Source organism: Colius striatus, chromosome 4, assembly GCF_028858725.1.
Source record: "Colius striatus isolate bColStr4 chromosome 4, bColStr4.1.hap1, whole genome shotgun sequence".
Taxonomy (NCBI): Eukaryota; Metazoa; Chordata; class Aves; order Coliiformes; family Coliidae; genus Colius; species Colius striatus.
Genome location: NC_084762.1, coordinates 31,948,039 through 31,964,128, shown reverse-complemented (window position 1 = coordinate 31,964,128; position 16,090 = coordinate 31,948,039). Strand labels below are relative to the sequence as shown.

The following is a 16,090-nucleotide window of genomic DNA, read 5'->3' as shown; positions in this document are numbered from 1 at the left end:
AAAAAAGAAAAAAAAAATCAAAAACCAAAAAAATTAATACACCTATTTAACCACATGCTGCCTTGTTCTCAAGAAAAATTTTTAAAATCCAAGTAATTTAAAGTTACATGAAAAAGGAAAATGGATAAAGTTCCCTGCTCTATATAAGGAAGAAGTTAACAAAACTTATTTATCAGAAATTCATTCCATAAAGGAGATTTAGTCTACAGTGCCAAAATATTTTGTAAAAAAATTGTGTGCATTTTAAACATTTCTTTACAAGGGGAGTAAATTTTTCAGTGGGGAAAACAAGCCTACAAACTTTGTTTAATTAACTAAAATTAGTTAGAAAATTAGTGGAAAAAAATTATATCACTTTCAGTAGATTTTCTGTCAAACTTAAAACTATGGTTCTGTTTATCCTAAATATACTACCACAAAAGCAAACAAAAAAGTAAAAATTCTGTAGAGCAGTAAAACAGTTTAGGTATCTAAGCAGTCAATAGAAAGCTAATACTACTTTTCAGACTTTATTTGTGGTAAAGTTATCATCGTAAGAAAACTTAGTAAGGAGCACTTGAAAGTCTTCCGATGTAAATCCATTATCTTTCCTAGTGTTTTCCTAGCAAGCTGCTTTTCCTTTTTCAGTCTTTTTACTTGCCAACAAAGCCCTTTTTATATTCTGTTTTCACTATAAGAAGGCCAACAATACCTGCCTAACTCTCCTGCAATTACCAAAGGGTTGTTTCAATGGCAGATGCTGAAAACTGACAGAGGAAATGAGACACATTTAAGTCTTCCCCTTATAAAGTACATAATTCACTGGTTGTGAAGTCCTTGTCCATCAACTATAATAGTTAATGGTCTAAACTATTTTCTTCATATGTAATCATTACAAAGTAATACAGAGAATAACCAGTATAACTTGGACTTCAAAAGCCTCTAGCTTTTTCAATAGAGAGCAATGCACCTTCTCTGCTGTCACAGAAGTTGTGAAAAAAAGGCATTGGAAACAGACAAGCAAACAGAAGCACCGATTTCTAATTTCAAGTTTTCATCTCTATGCATCAGTGGCATGGTGACAAACAGTCCCTAGAGGGTTAAAATGAAGAACAGGTAGGCTGTGAGGCCCAGAGGAGCACCAGAGGTCCTTATACCTGGCTCCTCTTGTAGAGTAGGCAAGAGAAGGTCATACAACCCTAGCCACACAGACTTCCAACCCCTCAGGTTTCACCAGTAATATATTGTTTGGCAGACTTACAGTAAGAAATAATTCTCTCAAGTTTTAGGAAACTGCAGCTGGACCTCGCATAGAAAGATGTCTCCCCATACATACATTTGAATTTTTGAAACTGAGCATGGAATCACATTCTGTTTTGTCTGCTAAGACAGAGAATGCCAATACCATTCTAAATTATCTCCTTTCATACAAATCAAGTTCTCTAAATCTTTATTTGATCTCAAAGAAACGACATTGAAGAATGAACATTAAAAAAAACCTACCAAAGCATTCCCAGACAGTTAAGGCACCACTGTCATAAATTTAAATTTTAAGCACATCTAATACATGTAATACTCAAGTTCTCAAACTATTCTTCCTACAGTTTTTGCAATGTAGGTAAAACAGATAATCCAGTAGTTCCACTTGTGCTGGAGCTAGAAGTAAATCCACTGTCTTCTGTATTTTATTTGCTTTATTAAAACTATGGAACCTTGTGTTCAGTTCATCTACCAAGACTACTCCAATGACTTTGAATTCACTGATATTCTTTATAAGTTATTAAACTTGATATGCAAAATGTATATACATAAGCTTTCCACATCACTTCATCAAATGTCAATAAAACTTACTTCCTTCTACATTGAAGAAGAAATTCTAGACCCCATAATTCTAGATTCCACATTACATGGGTGAAGTTCAAGGGAAATCAGACTTGGAAAACCTACTATAACAGAGAATGGAAAAGGCAGTGACATCAAAAGCTATAGAAAGGTTTGAAAAGGTTTGGAAAGATTTGAAAAGACAAAAATGAACACTATGAAGATGATCTTGAGTATTCCATGCTTTTGGATATACTTTTAGCATGAGCTTCAATCTAAAAAAAAGAGGTATTCTTGTTTTAAAGATCACAAGCATTTCCTTACACAATTAATCTTCTGTCACAGAAGGATACAACAGAATTACTTTTTTCATAAAAAATTAAGTCCTATAATGTTGGACTATAGCTCAGCAGGTACCTAATTCCTCTCCTTTTAATAACATACTCAAATCAACAGGCAACAAGGAAGCTAAATAGCAGTGAAGAAATTGAATTTGTAGCACAAATTGGTACGCATGTTCTTCATGCATTTGCCAAATTGACAGCTGTGAATGGTACCTTTTCTCTGCTTGCCTCTTCCCATATTTATTATATTGACTTGGTAATTTCTGATTTCACTATTTGGACAACACCATAGACTGTAGAGGATCTTGCAAGTCAAAATCTAGTCCCTTGCTGTTACAGGTCTCACTGCTCTAATTAAGAGAGAGGTCCACAGCACCACTACTCTGCTGATGACAAATCTTCCAATTTTCAAAATAAATATATATTAAAAAAATGCTTAAACTAAAAGCTAATGCTTTATCTTCCCAATTCATGTAGAGAAAGCAGATAAGATATTCCTGTTTGCATCTACCTCTTGAAGATTCAGCTGCTAAGCACTTCTAACTACATTACAAGGAAAGGCTCAAAAAGATGGGAAGCAGACACTAGTGTTGGGTTTGCAGAGGGAACAGCAAGAGATGGAAATATTGGCCAATAGCTTCTGACACACAAGCTATCTGTTCTAAGGAGATTCTTACACTACATATTGCACCACAGACTAAACCTAATGAACAGAGTAGTAGTACAGGCTTGTGGAAATTATGCAGAAAAGCTCTACTAACAGGCTTCAAACTCAGTCTATTATCTGGCACATGGAAAAGAGCAGAGACTGTGTGCCATCCCAGTGATCGAAGTCTAAAATATGTGGCCATGCTACTTAGAAAGTACTTGAAAGTAACTGTTGAACATATTAATCCAACATAAAGTTTAACTATTTTCAGATAGGAGTCATATTTTGTGTCTTTGTGAGGGGCAGAAATGAGGAAAAAGTGTATTACTTAGCAATAAAATAAATTGGTATTGTCATGGAATTTAGTGGCTGCTACTGCAAAACACAGAAGTTCTCATCAAATAATCTGATGTCATTGTGCAATGGAATACAAATTACTTCAGTCACATTTCAAACTATCTGGATGAAAAACATCAGTTCATAAATTGCTTGAAAGACCTACAAATCTCACATGTGCATTACCATGCTCTGACCAGTTTATTTATGAAAAGACATCATCATTCAAATAAAAATATTTCCTAGTAAAAAAGATGGAAGATCATTCTATTTATAAACAAAACAAAGCTACTCACACAAGCAGAATTGTGAATAATCAGCATATAGCCTTCAGCTTTTCTTTTCATGATATTCCGAGCAGATTCAGACAAAAATCAAACCATGAAAATAAAAAAAAGAACCACCACCATCTACCATATAGAAAACACATTAAAACTTGATAAGAATTGTGATTTTTTTTTTTTTGAGATCTTCTTCAACTGGGACTAGTACAAGGAAACAGAAAGACCTCTTTCAGAAAAAAATCACCGCTGCTTTGTTCCCACATACAAATAAGCAAATACTGTGTACAAGAGGGATGTTAATAATGACAAAAATAATGTAAAAGGGATAAAGATGAGAATCTAGATGGAAATACTGGCTTATCTTCATTCACAGTGGTTTTGAGATTATGGAAAACACAGGAAGATAAAAGAGGAATTTAGCAATAATTGAAACACAATTAATAAGCGCACATGGACAGAGAGCAAAATGGAAAAGAAAGAAGTAGTGGAATTAAAATAATTGAACTCTGCTGGGTTTTTACTAATGACATGTGATCAAATACCTTGATTGTTTGACCACCACTGTTATCTAGGAAGCTGAAAATTTTGTTGAAAATAAGTTTACTATAGGTCCATAATTACTGAAATGCTTAACCTTGCTAAAACAAACAATGAAACCAACCAGCTAATTACAAAACCGCAGAATCTTAAGGGTTGGAAGGGACCTCAAAAGATCATCTAGTCCAAGTCCCCTGCCAGAGCAGGACCACCTAGAGTAAGTCACACAGGAGCTCGTCCAGGTGACTTTTTAATGTCTCCAGAGAAGGAGACTCCACAACCCATCTGAGCAGCCTGTTCCAGTGCTCCATCACCCTCATAGTGAAGAAATTTTTCCTTACATTTCACTGGAACCTCTTATGCTCTAGCTTATAACCATAGCCCGTTGTCCTATCCTTGGATATCATTGAGAACAGCCTGGCTCCATCCTCCTGACACCCACCAATAGTTAATGTCTTTGCTGAATCAGGACCTTATGTAACGAGTTTATTTTTATCAGATTCAAATCAAAGAGTATAATCTTAAAGAAAAATCTGAATCTGAATGCTAACAGCCTGGCTTCCCTGACTTCAAAACTTCCAGACTTGATAGTTTATTTATAGAAAAATTATGAAGACAGGCATATCCTTTGTTTGACTAAAAGGAATGAACTAGGTAATAGAATAATACTCGTTTAAATTTTGTGACACAATACACTGTGCTAGAATGTGAGATATTATTTTTTTCTCTTACCTATTAATTTGCATTGTTTGTACATTGGCTTGTCTGATGTAGGCAATATTTTGTAATGGCTAGAGAACTGTGAGACAAAGTGCAAGTGAATGAAAATGAGTTGTTTCCTGATTGTTAGCATCTTTCTGTGTAATTTTCAATAAATGCAAAAGCCATGCCTCAATTTACTCATTACTAAAAAGCAGTGGAATTAATTTTAGGCATCACCATCTACCAAAATGGACCATCAGACAAAACACCAAGTTGTCAAACAGAGTTTTAGTAACCAGCAATAATGAATACAGGTAGTTTATTGCTCCATGTCAACAAGGCTACCAACTTCAATTACTGGTTCAATAATGTCTCACATGTAGCAGCTGCTTAAGTGATACGGTTAAATGGGGACCTGCTGTCTGTTTTGGGCCTTCCTGCCTAAGAAAATGAAGCTCAGTTGGTCTGGCCATTTATCGTGTTTTTCTCCAAACCTCAAAGACACCGGTTTTCAATAAGATTCCAACAAGTCCTCAGCCAAGTGGAGGAGGGAGCTAGTGCCAGCTTCCTTCAGTGACACAAAAGCCGAAACACTCATGTAACTCTGTTTGTGCTGTTCCTTCATAGAATCAAAGAACTCAGAGTGGAAGAGATCCCTGCAATCATGCAGGGTCTTCTAGAGGAGGTAGCTCAGAACTGTGTACAGACAAATTTTGAGCATTGCCATGGACAAAGGTTCTAAAATGCCTCTGGGAACCTGTTCCAGTCTCTGATTATTCTCATGGTAAAAATCAAATAAATTTCTTTAAATCTAAGTATGGTGCAACTTATGTCCATCACCTCTTGTCCAGGCATTGTACACCTCAGACTGCAGACTCTGGCTCCACTTTCTCTACATTTCCCTTTAGGTTTTTCTAATTTTTATCTTTCAGGCGAAAGACCTTTAGTTAGTGACAGTTGCAATAGGAATGACTTTCTAATGACCAATTTCAACTGATTTTTTTTTATTATTTAAATAACCATATTTTGCCTCTGAAAATGACAACATCTGTGAGGTAACAAAAAGGAATGCTATTCCAGGCTTTCTTCATTTCAGTTCTTGGTCATGGTTTAACAAAAAAGCTCTCTCCAACTCTTGCAAGCTCAGTATAACTGTACCATAGACAGAACAAAAAAGGGTACCTCTGCTTTTCCTGGTACTCCCCTGAAATTGGAAAGAATTGAAAATAAAATGAGGGTTTTAATTCTGGTTTCTTTTCTTAAAAATATATTTTGAAAATGTGTGTTGGTTTTACTAAAGTATTTTTGCAAAGACAGCAGTGTCTCAGTTTTCAAGCACCTATGTATTAAAAGATTTTTCATCAGCAAGCAGTTCCCTGACATACAAAGGCACAAAGACGAATGACTGGAGACTGAAACTAAGCAAAGTCTGACTGGAAATATTTTAAGAGTGAGCGTAATTAATCAATGAAACATCTCACTTAAGGATATGTTGGGCTGTCTGTAGAACATTTTAAATCAAAAATGGGTGTAATTTATAAATATATTGTCTAGCTTAGCCATAAATTACTGAGCTGTACAAAGATGTACAGTAGATGAAAAATTTTGGCTTGAATTTTAATTGGATGTCAAATTAAATGTCATAGTTGCTTCTTCTGACCTGAAGATTCTGGACTCTGTAAATAAATTATTTTCAACGTCTACAAAACAGCAGTTTCAATAAGTGTTTGAAAGGCCCAGAGTGTGGAAGGCCTCAGATACACAACGGGATAAGTTGAGTGTGATAACTCTACCCACACAGTCTCACCACCCAGCCCTGTGAATATTGGGGATTCTGGTTGCAGGTCGACTCTTTGGACTTGTGAAGATGCAGAAGGAAAGAATAGAGAAACCTTTCAGCTGCTTAGAAGCAATATTTACCAAGCGAAGATGATATCAGAAGGCATCATCCTTTCCTCCTCAGGAGCTTATGCTGTGCTTGACACAGAAAGGGAACAAGCTTCTGCTGCATGCTAGCGGTTCTGTCAGGCTATGTGAACACCAGTGAGCAGTGCAGAGAAAGAAGATATGATCTGCTTTGCAAACCAGTTGGTCCTGAGGACCCAACTCACATTGTGTCTACTACACTGCACAGATTATATACAGATCAGCTCTAAACTCGTCCTGTGTGTGAGCACCAGTTTCTAGAGGAAGACTAATTAGTTTTGTTCCCAGAGCACACATGGCTGTTGGTTCTTCCTTGTGTAAGCTAGATCATGCACTCCTCCAACACATCCCCTCATTAAGAACCAAAGTGATCACAATAGTAGTATGTATTTCAAAACCATACTCCAGATTTCAACTAAAATGCTAATGTAGGTATTGTCTTAGAGTCCTAGCCAACTGGGCTGAGACTTAAAAAGCAGAGGACAATTTCCCTGAGAGGGTACTTTAATGTTTTGATGGCTGCAAAAGAATCCATTAGATCTCTAATCTTTCAGGGCACAAAGTTTTCTTCACAATACAAAAGTTAGACAATTAATATGATTCTCTTGAAGACACCGGCTGCCCGTGGCTTGGATGGATGTACTCTTCATTGGGTAGAAAACTATCTGGATGACTGGGCCATCCATTCTGGATGGAGTTTAATCTAGTTGGGGGCCAGTCACCAGGGGTGTTCCTCAGGGCTCAGTGTTGGGGCTTGTTCTGTTTAACATCTTCATCAATGACCCTGAGGAGGGGATTAAGTGCACCCTCAGTAAGTTTGCTGATGACACCAAGCTGGGTGCTGGAGGGCAGGCAGGCTCTTCAGAGGGACCTGGACAGGCTGGAGCGAGGGACCAAGGCCAATCACATTAGATTCAATGAGGCCAAGTGCTGGGTCCTGCACTTGGGCCACAACCCGAGGCAATGCTACAGGCTTGGGGCAGGGTGGCTGGAAAGCTCTCAGGCAGAAAAGGACCTAGGTGTGTTCATCAACAGCCAGCTGAAAACAAGTCAGCAGTTTGCCCAGGTGGCCAAGAAGGCCAATGACAACCTGGCTTGTATTAGAAATAGTGTGACCAGGGAAGTAATTGTCCCCTTGTACTTGGCACTGGTGAGGCCACACATCAAGTAGTGTGTTCAGTTTTGGGCCCCTTACTACAAGAAGGGCACTGAGGTGCTGAAGTATATCCAGAAACAAGCAACGAAGCTGGTGAAGGGTCTAGAGAACAAGTCTTATGCAGAGTAGCTGAAAGAACCAAGGTTCTTTAGCCTAGAGAAGAGAAAGCTGAAGGGAGACATGATCACTCTCTACAACTACCTGAATGGGGTTTGTGGCAAGGTAGAGGTTGGTCTCTTCTTCCAAGCAACAATTGATAAAGCAAGAGGAAACAGCCTAAACTTGCATCAGAGGAGTTTTAGACTGGATATTAGAAAATAGTTTCTCACCAAAAGGGTTGTTAAACAGTGGAAGGGGCTGCCCAGGGAGATGGTGGAGTCACCATCCCTGGAAGTATTTAAAAGATGTGTAGATGAAATGCTGAGGAACATGGTTTAGTGGTGGGCTTGGCAGTGTGAGGTTAGTAGTTGGACTCAATGATCTTAAAGGTCTTTTCCAACTGAAACGATTACATGAAAGTGAAATCTATCTTCTTTTTTATGTGATTTAAGTAAATAGTGTTGAAACATTTAATAAAATTCTTTGGTTTAATTTAAGGAAAAAATAAATTTATATAATTCCTTCCTCTCCCAAAGTAATGTGATTTGGAACACTAATTCCTTCCTATCTTGCCCCAGAAAATAGATTTACAGTTTTCCAGTTGAAGATGAAAAATATTCTGTTTCCTGAAAAGGTCAAATATTTTCTCTTACTGAAAGACATTTGCCTACCTGTAGACTGTCCTCAAAAGTCAGGAGGGAGTCATTCAAGTTTTTAATTTTGGATTTCTGTCAAAAAACTTTCTACCAAATTATTAAAAGATTTGAGCAAAGAACTTAGTCATGCTTTCTCTTTTTTTACCTCAAAACTACTTTATCTTGTGTACAATGAACAGTTAATATCCCCTACAGTTTCACTTTATGTAATTTCCAGATGAATAATTTCCTACTAATACTTTTGCCTCAATTTAAGGCAATAAATAGCTTTCTTCATTATCTAAGGATGGTTTTCTGACTTTTTTTTATTTTCCATGCTTTCATAATACAAATGATAACACTTCAATTTTCCTGTAAAAATATCAGTGTTCAGCTGACTTGTAGATAAATTTGGACCTGGTACTTTGAGGACCTAGGACTGCCCTGAATTACATTTTCTTACCCTACAGCATAGTTTTGGAAAAGCATTTGCTACTGATGTAGAATTGAATGAAAACTTCAGGAAATTGTTTTACTAAATATCTCTGCTGTTGAAAATTTATGCCTTGTTTCTAGCCTTATTTTGTCTAGCTTCCATGTTGAATTGTACTTGATATTCTTGTTTTTAGTCTGAAGCGGTTATCAAGAGCTTTCATATAGTTCAGGTGACAAAATTTCACCACAATCTATCTGTCTGGGAATTTGAACAAAACTCTTGGAATCTCTCCTTAAAAGGAAATAATTTTACTGCATTTTAGATGTTAGACATTATGGCATAGCTGTTCTCTGAAAGTTTTTGAAATTATTTATAACTTCTGATACAGGCACTAGAACTGGACACATAATTTCTTCTGAAAATTTCCCTATTTATATCCCTATCCATCCAAGAATCCTGTTTTGTTGAGTACAGTATCACACTGATGACAGGATAGTTATCTACCAAGATTATAGTCCTTTTCAGGAACACTGCTTTCCAGAAAAAAAGCCTGTAGCTATCTGGTTATGGAGTAATATTATGAAACAATTCACAACTATAAACTCTGTTAATTTAAACATAAACCTCTATGCTCTATGTTCAATAGTCTTTTTGTTGTTGTCATTAAAAAAGTTGACGTATTTTATTGACACTGAAGTTCTCTATCATATGTCTTCATTTCCCCCTCTGTATATCATAGCTACATCCTGAGTTCATCATTTTGTTTTCTAGTGTGATCTGATGGTTGCCCGCAAACATCAGGAAACAACTTTACTTTAATCAGTAATACTGATTACTTGCTTCATATTGATGATCTTTTAAAGTCCCTTCCAACCCTTAAGAGTATGTGATTCATATTTATCTGACAGTAGTACCTTAAATATTCCTTTTCCTTCAAGAGGTCACTGACACAGCAACAAGAAATGCTATTTTTGAGTGCTCCCTCTTGACTGTTGCCCACTTGATCTTTCTTAAAGAGACTGAGACTGTTGAATTTAACACTCTAATCACATCACTCTTTCTAGTAGGATTCTGTAACACATAAGGTTGAATTTATGTCTATAGATGAACAATTATAGTTCTCATTTGAAACTCAAGTACAGCCAAGAATGTCTTGAGCATTGATATCATGACCAACTGTGCAAAATATCACCATTTTGCATTAAAATGGGGGCACTTTCTCTCTTCCCTATATTCTTTTTTACTTTCAGTGCAGTGATCCTCTAACCATCTTAGTCAATCTATGTGGGAAAATAACAGATTAGCAAGGAGGATTTTAAACACACTCAAGTGACCTGCAGCTGGCGTGACAAAAAACACAGACGCTAATCATTGCTTAGCCCTGTGGGCTCAGCAGGTAGAACATCCCTGTTTAGACAACATAGGCCTGTGATGGACTCAGAGGCACCTATCAGACATTCTTTAGATTCCTGTCCTGCTATAGGAAAGATCGAAGCACAGTGGAAAATTACACTGGAAAAACACTCCCTGATTTACAGGCAAAAGCAGCAGGTTCGACGTGTTTGCCTTTTTGCTTTGCTGCTGGCAGGACCAAGCTCCACAGTGCCTGTGACCTTGCTTGTGTGCCTCTGCCCAGGGTCTGTTTCGGAGATCACTGAGGTTGTGAGGTACTCTTGGAAAAATAATTGTAATAAATTTAATCTTGGAATTTTGTCCATGGTTCTGTGTTTTTTACTGCATCCTGCATGTGTCAGTTCACACAACTTCCTTCTAAGTTTCTATCCTTCTTTTAGTGAAGAGGAAGCCACACAATTTATTCAGTCTCTGAAAATGTTACTGCCTGTCATGTTTTTTGATTGTTAGGCTCATTTGGTAACTAAACAAATACGCCTAAGAAGTTTGCCTTTAGGACAATAGTTTGAACACTACTAAATACCAAAAGTCATTTTGGCAAGAGATGTTTTAAGTTCTGTTTCTCTGCACATAAATGTTATTATTGTAGTTTTTTTGAAAAGTGTTTATTATCAGCTGGGAATCAGAATGTTTTCAGTACTCTGCAGTTTCCGGAAAGCAATATTAAGCCAACATCACATGCTGCACACCTTTTAACAGTCTACCTGCCACAGGGAGATTTCTGAAATCCTTTGAAATACTTTGACGAGTTTTCAGTCCTCTTGTCAGTATGTGGAGACCGGTGACAAGTGGCATTCCTCTGGGGTTGACATTGGGAAAAATGCTGCTTCATATCTTTGTCAGCAAGATGAACAGTGGGTCTGAGCGCACCCTCAGCGCACCCTCAGCAAGTTCACCAACACCACCAAGCTGTGTGGTGTGGTTGACACACTGGAGGGAAGGGATGCCATCCAGAGGGACCTTGACAGGCTTAAGGGTTGAGCCCATGCAAACCTCATGAAGTTCAACAAGGCAAGTGCAAGCACTGCAGTACTGCATCCCGCCCTGGAGTCCTCAACATAGGAAAAACATGGACCTGTTAGAGTGGGTCCAAGGGAGGGACATAGAAATGGTCAGAGAGCTGGAACATGTCTTATCTTGTCTTCAGCTCTTTCCTAAGAGCTGGGGTTGTTCAGTCTGGAGAACTGAAGGTTCTGGGAAGGTCTCATAGCTACCTTCTAGTAACAACCTTCTAAGGCCAACAAGAAAGCTGGAGAGGGACTTTTGGCAAGGGCATGTAGTGATAGGACAAAGGGTAATTGCTGAAAGAGGGTACATTTATGTTAGATATTAGGAAGAAATTCTTCACTACAAGGATGGTGAGGCACTGGAACACGTTGCCCAAAGAAGCTGTGGATGTCCCATCCCTGGAAGTGTTAAAGCACAGGTTGGATGGGGCTTTGAGCAACCTGATTCTAGTGGAAAGCGTCTCTGTCCATGGCAAGGGGGTCGGAACTAGATTGTTTTAAGTTCCCTTCCAACCAAAACCATTCTGTGAGTCTATTCTCAGCAAGAAGTTATATCCTCCATATCCAGTCACAGAAGGCCACATTTCAATCCAGAAATGAACATATGCTACTAAGGCAAACAAATACTTTCCATATGCCCCAACTGCAGATCATAAAGTAAGCAATTCAAAACACCTATTTTATTTTTGCACATCTTTGTAGTGTAAATTACTAGTTTGGATACTAGATAGGAGTTGTACTTAACTCCTGGTAAATCACTATGATTTCCACAGTTCCAAAAAAGTATCAAAAGTGATTTCACAATAGATACTTTGCTTCTTGAAAGCCATTACAGTTGCACTTCTCTGCTGGAACTACTTCAGGAGTTACCTAGAAAATGGCACTAGATTAAAGGTTTCATAGACCTGATGGCCAGCTGAAAGAAAAAATTATGCACGATCTCTTACAGAAAATGAAATTCATTACTAGAAGAGTTCTGCATAAGGACATTATCCCTAGGTTTAGAGATTATTCCCCTTTCACCAATACAATCAGCACAAAAATAATTACCTCTTCTATAGGAAAAAAATTAAAAATCATATCACTATGATAAAATAAATCAGTTTATATGTGAAAAACAAGCAAACAGATCAACTTGCAAAGGCCCTGCTATCATCTAGAAATACACGAACCCAGAATTAGAATTTTCAGTGCTCTGTCAATTGCCAATAATGCCAATGCTGTCAGAATTATGTGTGAAAGATAAACCATCTTTAGTGTTCTAAACTTAACAGGAAGCACCATTGCTCAGCAGTTTCAGAATCACAGGATCACAGAACAGACAGACAGATCAGAAGATCAAATAGTCTGACCTCCTGCTTAAAGGAGGGTCACATCAATGTTATTTGCATTATTAAGATCTTCATTTTTCAGAAATACATATTTGTGCATGGAGTCGTATTCAACTCAACACAGAGGTTATAGTGCTCTGTTTCATTATTATTACTTCTAAAGCCTGAAGGAAGATTTGGGGAGGGAGGTGGGGAAGGAACAATAAATGCATACTGAATTAAACAAGATTAAAATAAAATCTGGTTGTCATTTTCAGTTGATAAGAGAATCTGTAGTGATTTCAGCCTATCAGTGTAATTTCACTGCTATTACTTATATTTTTTAATACAGTACAAAAGTCAAAATGAAGACTGGGGGCTACATTTACAGGATCACAGAACAGCTGAGGTAGGAAGGAACATCAACACATTGTCTAGTCCAACCTCTCTTCTCAAAGCCAGGTCTACTTAAGCATGTTGCTCAACTGGACAGGGCCTTTGCCCAATCACGGGACAGACTTTCCACAGTTTCCCTAGGTTTGGTCACTCCTACAATGACATGGCATTTCCTCCCCTTCAGTTTGTGCCCATTTCCTCTTGACCTTTCACTGAGCACCACTGAGAGGAATCCAGCTCTGCCTTCTCCATTCACCCCCATTAGGTATTCATACACACCACTATGACCTCCCTAAGCCTTCTCTTCTTCAAGTGAAATAGTCTCAGCTCTCTCAGTCTCTCTTCATATGGCAGATGCCCTAATCTGTTCTTCATCTTTGTGAGCCTCCATTGGACTTACACCAACATGCCCATGTCTCTCTTGTGTCAGGGAGCCCAGGTCTAGATACACTAACACACCATTCCAGATACACTCGCACCAGGGCTGAGGGGAAAGATCACCTCCCTCAGCTTGCTTTTACAATCTGCTCAATACAGTCAGGACCAGGGTACTGAATATTTCGAAGGATGGACACTCCACACAACCCCTGGGAAACTTGTTCCAATGTTTAACCACTCCTATGTTAACAAAGATTTTCTGGTCTATCTACTCAGAAGTTCCTTTGCTCCAATGTTAAAGTATCCAGACTAGAAAACATTTAAAACAGGATCTCATTTGTGCACTGCAAATATTTCCAGGACATTTTTAGAGAAAAATTAAACTTAGGGCCAAATAGACATAAGACATCAGTGCATTTTTGTAAACTCTGATCACAATACTAAAGCATTTTTCTGTGAAAGAACCACCTTTTCAATTTTTTTTTGGACAGAAAATTATTAATTTACATATTCATCAAAAAGAAAGTTATATACACTAACAAAAACCACAGAATTAGAAATATTGACAGAGTAAAGGTTTTAATTTTGCTCATTTTCATCAAATGATACCTATTTTAATAAAACTTTCAATATTTTTAGCTCTCATTTGAATGTTCTAACACACTTTTGAAGTGCAGAATTTTGTACTTTTTATAATCAAATAAGAAATAGACATACTATCATGGAAAAAAATTCTGGAGATTTATAATATTTATTTACATATAAATAAAGTAGTGCATAGGATCTATGAAACTAGATAAGTATCTTCAAAATATGAAGATGGTGAAGACTCACTACAGTGATTCTGGAAAACGTTTGTGCTGAAGTTCCAAAGATGGAGTGTAATCAATACCTGAATTATATAATATTCTTCTCTTTTGAGTAGTTTTTGAACTGAAGGTTTCTGTTACTTTAAAAACACAATTTCCAGTCACTTGTTCCTGGAAGACAGATAATTCGCATGCCCTATCCTGAATGGACTCCAAGGAACTGACAATATTCTACATGGACGTGGACATAAGTTCAGATGTATGAAATGTCACATCCTACATTTAATAAAAGTTAAAGCTGAAAAGATCAGTTATATATTCTTTAAGTTATATCTTCAGGAGATGGATTGTTCCTCTGTACATGTCTAGAATTTTTAAAAAGAGCCCTAAGCTATAATCAACAAACCAACAATTTTTTTATTCTATCTTTACCATGTGTTTATATTGTACAAAGGTAACTTCAAGTAGCATAGTGAATACAAACTGAGTTATAGATAAAATTAAGTATGCCAGTACTAAATACAACTTGTGGGCAGAACATAACTTGTGGGAACCCTGTGCCAGAAGAGGATCCTGGACTCTGCACACATTTAGCTTCCTTATAACATGAACTAGAAGTTACAGTGGTGCTAAAACACAGTCAAAAGCAAACTATATGCTAAACAGAGCATATTTAGCTGATAGGAACACTGACTGAGGGTAATGGTGAGTGCCAAACCCTTCTCTGTGCAGGCTTATGCACATCAGCCAAAGCAGCAGATCCCTACATTCATTCATGCAGATCACAGGCTGAAGGAGAGCACAGATATATGTTCTGCCATAAGCAGTTGGCTACAGCTCATTGTTTTCCCTGGATACCCTGATTGCCAGAGCACAGGAGCACTCATTTTAGAGCTGGGAACAGCCTGAGACTTGTCCAGCAGAAAGGAAGTATAGATGGAGTGCCACCCTCTGCTTCAGCCTCTGGGGCTGTCTTTACCATCATGAACTATCCCATGCAATCTTCTTCTACCTCATGTCAGCAGTGCCAGCTGCATGGCAAAGTACTTAAAAAACCAGAACATGTGAGGGGCAATGACTCTGTTGCCTACTGGTTATGGAACTCAGATGTGATTTTGCCTGTCTTAGGGGAGAATTGGAAACCTTCAGATTTCTGGGCAAGTGTTCTAACTGTATTATTTGAAGAGTCACAGGCATCAGTATCTCCTTTACTATCTTATCTACTGGAAATATCTTAAAGAAAAATAGTGTATTTTGTTAAGGTCTACTTCTGCTGTTAAATGATAGCAATCTGCACCAACTAGATACAATGCACAGAAGCTAATTCATACATATCCAGCATCTGGAGCTGAGACAAAAAAGCAGCTGCCTCTAGACATTCCTAAAATCAGGCAGAATCTCCATGAAGAGGATTTTTTTCAATCAGCGTGTTGGTCATCAGTGTATAATACTGGGTTAAAACCTCAGTAGAGTCATAGAACTTCCTCCATATTGAGCCCATAAAGCTGTTATAACAACTTTGAATAGATTTCTCTAGATGACTATTAGATTGGAGCACAGGAAAAAGGATTTGGCTAATAACTTTTCATTTTGCTCATTACAGCCACTTCCAAAGCAGCCAATTGTGTTGTTAAAATTAGAACTTCTATTTAATATATGGTGATTAAACATAGTGAGCAGTTGCAGTATGATGAAAGAGAGACATGTTTTCAGAAATACCTGGCAAACACACATACTCTGAGAACACCAACAATTTTTCAGATTAATGGAATACAAAGTTGGGATCTTAAGCTCTCTGTACAGCACACAGAGAGAGTTAAGTGCCCCTGGATGGGACTAAAACATATCAGGCATGCTAGGCAATTGAGGTGGT

The 16,090-nt window shown here is 37.6% G+C and overlaps 1 protein-coding gene across 1 annotated transcript in view; it reads right to left on the bottom strand.

Annotated features, from left to right (window-relative positions):
- GABBR2 (gamma-aminobutyric acid type B receptor subunit 2) overlaps window positions 1–16,090 on the bottom strand; it is a 487,689-nt gene that overhangs the window by 346,971 nt on the left and 124,628 nt on the right. The window lies entirely within an intron of this gene.